Genomic DNA, 8,919 nt, shown 5'->3' on the forward strand with positions numbered 1-8,919 from the left:
GAGCGGCAGAGGCGCCGGGGTGCGGAGCCCGGGAAGGGCGGGGAAACAGCGCGCTCTGCGATCCATCCGCGGCAGCACCACCCAGGATGCACCGCGCCCCTGCACGGCTTCCGCTCCCTCCGCTTCCTGCCGCGGTGACACGTTCATAAACACGGCCGCGGACGGCGCTTCGGGGTGTGGAAACCCTTTGTGACTATTCAGATCGACTTCCCTACGACAAGCGTTTAATCCCACTCCATAAAGAAGAGGCATTTAAGTGCTTTATAAGTGGAGGGAGCATGGCCAGCTTCGCATCTAGGAAGCTTACTCCGGCAGTTGGGGCAGCTGGAGGAGAGAGAGTGAGAGCTGTTGATAAGTACTGAGGGTCTAAACTTGGGCAGTGGGCACAAAGACTAAGTGACAGATGCCAGGATCTTTCGGAGGAGAGAAGAAACAGGACCCACGGGCATATGCGGACAAGGAGAGGAGGGAACTAATCGTGAGTTCCGGGTCTCTGACGGGCATCTGGGCGGAGCCTCATGACGGAGACTGAACACAGGAAGCAGATTTGGGGTGCGGACGGGGTCCAGTGAGTTCAGGTTTTGATATGGACAGAGATGCCCGGAGGACTTCAGCGAATATCTAATCGGCAGCTGGAAATAGGCACTTGGGTTCGATACACGGTTTTAAGTCAAGATGATCTGTAATGGTGGCAGTGAACGTGTGGAGCCCACTCCTGAGGCAGGGGGTTGGAGGACGAGATCTACGAGGCCTGAGGGACGCCAGCTCCGAAGAAGTGGGCCGAGAGGAAAAGGGGGACACGGGCACACGGGAGCTGAAAGGGGGAAACGGTGAGTGACACGACCGGAACCAGGGCAGAATAACGTCACCAAGCAAAAGGGAAGATGCGAGGAGGATCCTCAAGGACGCGGGACATAGCTCACGCAGGTCACAAGCGAATAAGCACCTCGAGATTTCGCCGCAGGGACGGCCGAGGTTCACTGACTGGGGTGGTGTCCGTGGTGAGAGGGGCGAGGGCCTGGTCGTTGGGTTTGTGACTCTCTTATGGGCAAAAGAACAGGGTGTTACTTCTGAGGTGATGGCAGAAAAGGCAGTCTAGCTCCTCTCTGCTTTGGTGGCCAAGACACTCATCTCTGGAGCGTTGAGCCACCAAAACAGAAGTCCACCTTACAGCTGTCGCCATGTGAGGTCACATGGAGAAGCCATGATAGGCGCTCCGGCCACCAATGCAAGCTGAAAGTCCCAACACAAAGCATCGGCCACAGACAGGCGAGGGACCTGGTCTCCAGGAGATTCCAGCTCTCAGCCATCGGGCCAAACTCAGCTTTCCAGTCTCCTTTCGTGAAGCTCCAGATGTCATGACAAGCCCTAAAAAGCACTGTCCCTGTTTCGGACCCACAGACCCCAAGGCCATAGTAACACGGTTGTTTTAAGCTACTGACTGTTGGTGCGGTTTGTTAAAGCGCTCCCAAACGTCACGGGAAGGAAGTACAACTCCAGGAGAAAAGATGAGAAAAGTTTATGATATGACAGTTTTTAAAGGACCTTAAATTACAAAGGAACTTTCCCAGCTCAAACTGTCATCTTTACAAGTTACAGTCACTGATGACACTGGAATCAGCCGTATCTCCCCATGTTCCCCAGAATTGACCAGAAGAGGGCCCCACTATAATTTCCTGTTACTCAATCTCCAAATCCTCTATCTGCTCTCTGAATCCTTGAGCGAGCACTTCTGATAAAGGTGATCTTCCCTGCCATGAAGTCCTTTCAACAGTTCTCTGGCTTTTAAAAATGAACCTACAGCCATCTCACCAAATCTTCCAAGCCTGGGACACACCTCTGTTTCCTTGAATCATATTGATTACCTCTTCAGACCATTTTACACAAATAGGTTTTCAATACATACCTGTCGACTGGCTTAACTCTAATGCAAATATCATTACTGGATTTTACAGCTGATTATTTCATTCTGCATCTTAATAAAATTCACTCTAACTTCCTGCTTTCAAAGAAACACATTGTGTGTACAGTCATCATAGAAAGTAGACAGCCTCTTCGTGTCTACGCAAACTGGCTTTTGTTAACAGAATGCTATTTTCGCTCTGATTACACCATCTGAAGAAATATGTATTTCGAGAATGGCAGTGCTCACGCTCCGTGTTGAGAAGTGTTAAGCCAAGTTTGTACTCATTCAAACCCTTTCCTGAGAGTGGAAGAGGAAAGAGCGAGAGGCAGGGAGGTGACCCAGTGGGAGGCTGCTTGTTAATTAGTAAACACGTGCCATACACATATTGAGCCATGCAGCTGCTTTTCAAAGAAAGCAAAGTACACGGAGAAATTTCAGCTATTTTCTGAAAATATGCTCACCTACACTTCCCTGGTGAAAGATGCTTTATTACCTGTGAGAACTGGGGTGGAGGAGGGAGCAGATGCTGGAGAGTCATCTCAGAAGCAGGCTGAAAGAGAGAAAACATTGGTGGCTGAGGGCTTCTCACCAGAAGGACACAGTCACACTTTATCTTTTTAGAACATTTGCAAATCAGAGTTGAGGACAGAATGTGGACATAGATGGGGCGCAAGGTCAGTGACAGCTGCTGACATCAGGTAAGTTTTCAAGGTATGTTTAAACTCAGACATTTTAATCAAGCACGGTCGGGGACTCCAGGACTTGGACTTGTTGTCCAGGCCTTTGGCTCATGACCATGGCCCCGAGTTCATGGACTTTGCCTGCATACTCAATAAGTATTTACTGAAAACAACTAAGAACCAAACTTTGTTCAATATGCTAAAGCACAGCAATGGGGGGAAAATCAGATTAAAGTCTCTGCTCTAAGGGATTTACATTTTCCGGGGGAGAGAAAAACAATAAGCAATAAATAAGATTTTCAGATGGTGATAAGTATCATGAAGAAAATAAACTCGGGTGGTGTGATAGTGTGTGACCTCGACATTCAGCAGAAGGAAATCCCTCCACGGCGCCAGACTGGCTCCGGTGGGGTCTGACCTGTTGGAAGCCCTCTGGGATGATGGACTATTTAAATGCTAGGTCTGCAGAGACGGAAGGCACCTTGGTCCCCCCGTTGGACAGCAGCTCTGTCCCTGCCTCGCCTTGGCCACAAGCGGCTGTTTATGCCCAGAAGCAGGACTGGCATCCAGTAGCTCCGAGCTGCCCTGAAATTACAGCCCTTTCAGCAGATGTTCCGTGACTAAAATAACTGCTCTGCCCAAGTATGCCCTGATCTGCGGCCTGCTGCATGCTTTTCTCGATCGCCTTCACATGCTGATATCAGATTCCGTTTAACCTTGAGCCTCGCTCACCTCCGGTCCCTACTGCCCTAACTGGACTTCTCGCTCGGTTTCTGCAACAAGGCGAGCTTGTCCAGCTCTCCCGGCCTAACTCCGTCTCCTTGTAACTGAGCTGGAACACGCTGCTCACATGCCCCACAGCGATGACACGCTGGCAGGGCCAGGCCTTTGCTTCCCCTGTGCCAGAGCCGGGACTTCTGCCGACTTGCCTATTCTTACAGATGCTCCGGCAAATGCCTTTTAAATCCATAGTATCTGGAATATTTTGCCAACCGAGGTTAAGATGCTATGTTTTGAACTCTTGGTGGTAAAGGTCCTGAATAAGATATCTAAACTCTCGGCCTGCTGGTTGGCAGAGAGGAACTCAGCACCCCCAAACATCAACCATTTAACAGGTATATTTATGCGCACAAGAATTCAAACTGAGAGAAAGAAGAGTTGGACTTGGTGAGCAGTAGTGATTACTGGAGCTGTAACATCAGGTCGCGTCTGAACCGAAGTGTCTCCAGAGCCTGGCAGAGGCTCAGTTCAGCTGCAGTGACTCAAGAACAGAAACAAAGACCCTGAAGAAGTCTGGCCACGTAAGGAAGAACGAAATGGAGGCACAGATAGAGAGGGGCAGAGACGGGCTAGGGAGCTGCTCGAAAAGAAACAAGAAGTCCTTGGTCTGAAGATGTTTTCATCATCTATGGAGCCTGGCATAGCTTTGAACACCTTGCTAGTCACGGGCCCCTCTCAAGGCACAAAACATGCAGATGAGGTTCTTCATTAACGATCATAACACAGAAAACCCACACTTCGAACAGCTTCATCAGAACTTTAAACCCGGGGAGGAGACTTTGTCAGAACTTATTAGACCTTGTTTAACCATGTGGTTGCCAAAAAGCTTGTTCACAGAGACAAGTGTCATGGCTCTCTCTTTTGTTCAGTTGTGCTTGTGTTAATGGTTTTACCTGTTACTTCCTTGTGGGAATTTTTTAAGTCACTCGTCCACTTTATGGTTAGTTCAGTTAAAACTTAGCCCAGTTAACCTGCAAAGCCTCATGAGGAAGGAATGGGAGGAAGTGTCCTTTGGTCTGGGGAATGTAATTCCTGCCCCCTCCCTTCCATGTGACACCATGTCAAGTCAAACACCATCGTCAATCGTTTTATTAAATGTTAGTAATGATAAAATTAATTCATATACTGGGACCCACAAAATGGAGGCTGCCCCAAAAGGGTTAAATTATTTAATGGAAAAGTGAAATTATCAAGCAAGTAGAAAAAAATAAGGCAGATAAATGATCTGATCTCAGGCTACGAGAGGTCTTGTAAGGCAAAGAATAACAGCAGGTTTTATGTGGGGTCGATAGCTACATTATACATAAATTACCTTTCTGTGAATAAACCAGTAAGAAAATGAACAATGAACCAAGAGTAGAATTCCGTATTCGCACACACGAAAATACACCATGATGACTCTGAGGAAAGACTGAAGGTAGGGAACATACACACTGGAGTCACCTGAAGCAAACTGCTGAAAGTATTAAGATTACGAAGGCTGAGGCACAACGAAACACCATTCTTGTTCTAACCAGCCTGGCAACTTATACTTTTTGAACTTTCATCTCCTGCGTCAAAGCCTGGATAGACATCTGGACCTCCAGGTAGCACTCTAATTACTCTGAGGGACTCATGCATGAGGCCACTTGATTACCCCCTGAAGAATTCACGTATACTTCCACCTGACATCCATCATCCAGACTACTGGGAGATGACCAGGCCTCCTGGGACCTATCTCCTGGATCACCTGGCATCCATCATCCTGCCTGTCAGCTAACTGATAACTGTTCTGGACCAATCCCAGGCCTGAGAATGCAGGACTGATAATTCTCAAGAATGTGCTTTTTGCCAAATGCTTTTAACTTTTCTTTCTTCTCCCAAACACCTCTGGGTTTTTGCCTAGCTCTATTTCCAGTGTTCAGACTCCAAGGTCCTGGGATGAATCTCTATCATTCATTTCTGGCAAAGCTCCAGATTCTTGAGTTTGTTCAACAACTTTGGCACAGTGGAGAAAGACAATTACGTACTCTCATACGGCACTATGGGAATGTGATAATAATGATACAACAGTAATTTATCATGTGCCATGCAATCCTAGGCATTTTATTTGTAGTAACTCATTTACTTTTTACGGCAACATCATATGGTAGCACTACATCAGTCTCCCGGTCGAGGCACAGCCAGATTAAGGAACTTGGCCAAATCTTCTAGCTCAAAGGTGGCAACAGGCTTGACTTACCCAGCTGTCACAGTGGGCACAGTACCTCAGGTTGCCATACTTCTGTGCGTGTTACATGCTACTGAGTTGGCTCTGACTCTGGTGACCCTGTAATGTGCACAATGTCCCACCCTCGACAGCCCTGCCCAGCTCCTGGAGACTCCTGCCTCTGATTCTTGTCATGAAGTCGACCCCTCTCATATCTGGTCTCCCTCTTTTCCTTCTGCCTTCTATTTCCCCCAGAATTAGTGTCCCTTCCAAAGAACACTACCTTCTTCCAGTGTGCCTAAAGTAGGACAGCTTCAGTGTCGTCATGTGTGCCTCCAGCGATGTTTCCGGCTTGATTTGCTCTAGGACCCACCTGTTTGTCTTCCTGGCGGTCCAGGGTGTCTGCAGAGTTCTCCTCCAACACCGTATTTCGGGTGAATGTTGTTTCCTTATCAGGCTTCTTCACTGTCCGACACCCACATCCCATCATAGGAACTGGGAATGGGAGGGTTTAAATCATCTTAGCCTTGGTCTCTAATGACACATCTTCGGTCTTGGTGATCTTTCTTAATTCTTCTATTGCTGCCCTTCTGAGTCTCAGCCTCCTCATGATTTCTCGACTGCAGTCTCCATTTTAATTGATGACTGAACCAAGTGAAACAAAATCTGTAACAATTTTTGTCTTCAGTGTCTATGTTAAAGTTGTAGATTTCTTCTGTAGTCATGATTTTTGTCTCGATGTTCTAATGCAGTTCTGCTCTGGCACTTTCTTCTTTGACTTTCATCAGAGGTTGTTTCAAATCATTGCCTCCATACTTTTAGGGGCCCCTAAAAATGTTTAAATTTTAAAATCAGAAGAAAAACAAGAAAATGTTGAAGAAAACATTGTAATGTACAATACCAATAAGTTCATCTTTATGTCAATTCAGTTATAAATATAATTTTTAAAATTATTTTATGGAAGAGGCCCACAAAAGTAAAAGCATGTAGGGCCCAGGAAAGTCTGAATGTGGCCTTGTGTGGCAGAGCTACATTTTGATCTCAGGTAATGTGACATCTAACTGTAGGTTTCCTAGAAGATAACTTGCCAACATGTTTCAAAAGGCTAAAATTATCCATTCCTTTACTTTTTAATGATTTAAACTTAGACAGTAAGGACATGAACAATGATGTATGAAAAGGTATTTATTCATCATACTCTTCATTTGAAACAAAAAAAAATACGTGATAATAAAAGACTCGTTCACTATTGGCTGTCTACTTAGGGGCCTAGTGAATACTAGGAACTTCTGAATGGAGCTGAACTGAGGCGTAAACTGAGGACTCAGGAGAGCTAAATGTGAGGATGAGTAGAGCGGGAAGTGGAGGGAGGCCTGTATGCACTTGTAAGCATGTTCTTGAATTTATTTTTAAAGGAACTGGACCGGTGAAGAAAAGGTGAGGAACGCATTAGAGGACCCAGTACTTGGTAAAACAGAGATCAGCGAACACAATCAGAGGACTCCGAAGCATTTTCATAACAGGAGAGACTGAGCATTTGAACACAGAGGCCTTAAAGCTCATGTTAACCTTTGTCTTGAAAGCTCTGCTAGGCCAGTGAGAGATTTTAAGCAGTGGGGCAACATGCCCAGATGCACATTTTAGAATAATCACTGTGAATATAGTGTGCCTCGCACCTAGGTATGGCAGAGGAGGGCGAAAATGATGCAGCGGAGCGCACAAGAACGTGCATTCACCCAGTCGAGGGATGTTTCTTGAATCCCACAAATATTCACGGAGTGTCGGTGTTGCTCCTGGTACACAGTTCTTTCAAAAGCTTAGTGACGATGGAAGAAGAAAGAGAATTAAAAAGTGGTTTTAAAGTCAAGGGACAGTCTAAGACAGAAAAGACTTAAAACGCGATTATGCTGAGGAGTTGTAGCCATAGAAAAGGTGAGGTTAAAGATATGCCAAGAAGGGGGCTGGGGGGCACAGAAGAGCAGACAGTGAGAGGTTGCTTTAGAGAGGAGCAGGGCCACCCAGCCTTGAGACAGAAGGAAAACTAGTCCACTTGGGTGTGGCTATAGGTAATTTGTGGGGTTTGAGTGATGTAGTTGAGAAGAAATTGTAGAAATCCGTGCTATAATTTTACTGTATCTCTTAAGTTATAAAGAAGCTCCTTGTACATGGAAGCAACCGAAGTGTCCTATGCTAGATTGGACAAAGAAGCTGTGGTACATATATACGCTGGAATATTATGTAGCCATAGGAAGAGATGAAATACTGCCATTTGCAACAACATGGATGGACCTCGAGATAATGGTGCTAAGCGAAATAAGCCAGACAGAGAAAGTTGAAAATAACATTATATCACTTATATGTGGGATATAAACCTAAAAGCAACAAACAAACAGGACAAACAAATAGGGACTCATGGACATGGGCAATAGACTAGCGGTTACTAGAGCATAGGGGGAGGGGCTAAAAAGGAGGTAGATTAGGTAAAAGGAGTCAAATATGTGATGACAGAAAGATCGAACTATGAGAGGTGAACACACAATGTAAATATATATATGCCTTACAGTTAAAAAGTACAGTTGAAACTTACTACATTTCATTAACCCCTGTCACCATAAAAAATAAATTAATTAAAAAAATAATAAAATAAAGAAGCTCCTGGTATTATATTTTGACCAATTGGATGGAGGCCTGCCCTATCCCATCATTTGCATCTTTACATAACAACCAATCAGAACACACAATTCTGACCAATCGAGACAATGCGATTTGGACCAATCAAATTGTGCAAATTAGGATTCCTCATTTGCATAGAAATGGACCAATCGGGGACCAGGGTTGGAGCCTCCTCTATATAGGCAGCCTCCCCCTTGTCTGGGAGGAGTGCGCCTGCCTTTCCTCCAGGGCCTGCCTCCCCAGTGGGGACACTGGTCTCCTGAAAAAAGTTTCTCCTTCCATTGCGCCCCAAACTGGGGACTCCTGTTGGCCCTGGCTTGGTGGCAGCGGCCTTTTGTTGACAAGGTCACCTGGTGAGTAATGTAGTCACCACTGACTTCCATTTGCACTAAGGGGGGGGCGACAGGCCCGTCCTGACGGGGCTGCTGTGTGGGCTAGGTGCTCTGACCCAGGCCCTGGCCCGGTGCTAGCGTCATCGCTGTGCTCACAGGGGGCGATGCAGAGCTGGGTGATCACCACGGAGTGGGCGTCCACGGCCAGCTGCAGTGGGCTCCCAAGCGCTCAGCCGGGTCAAGGAGCAGGCAGTAACAGCCTACCTTTGCCGCCAAGCGTTCCACCGAGAGCCGCCCCTGCCCCAGGTCCTCGCTTGAGCTGACGCTCTGTCCGCCCGAGCTGGGGCACGTCAGCAGCAC

General features: G+C 46.7%; 1 protein-coding gene across 1 annotated transcript in view; it reads left to right on the forward strand.

The window, feature by feature from the left end:
- The first annotated feature begins 8,459 nt into the window (after positions 1 to 8,459).
- Positions 8,460 to 8,919, forward strand: part of WWP1 (WW domain containing E3 ubiquitin protein ligase 1) — a 77,800-nt gene continuing 77,340 nt past the window's right edge. The window contains exon 1 of the mRNA XM_006924107.3: positions 8,460 to 8,580. The gene's annotated coding sequence lies outside the window, so the exon portion shown is untranslated. The remainder of the gene's footprint in view (positions 8,581 to 8,919) is intronic.

The sequence above is a fragment of the Pteropus alecto genome, unplaced genomic scaffold, assembly GCF_000325575.1.
Source record: "Pteropus alecto unplaced genomic scaffold, ASM32557v1 scaffold87, whole genome shotgun sequence".
Taxonomy (NCBI): domain Eukaryota; kingdom Metazoa; phylum Chordata; class Mammalia; order Chiroptera; family Pteropodidae; genus Pteropus; species Pteropus alecto.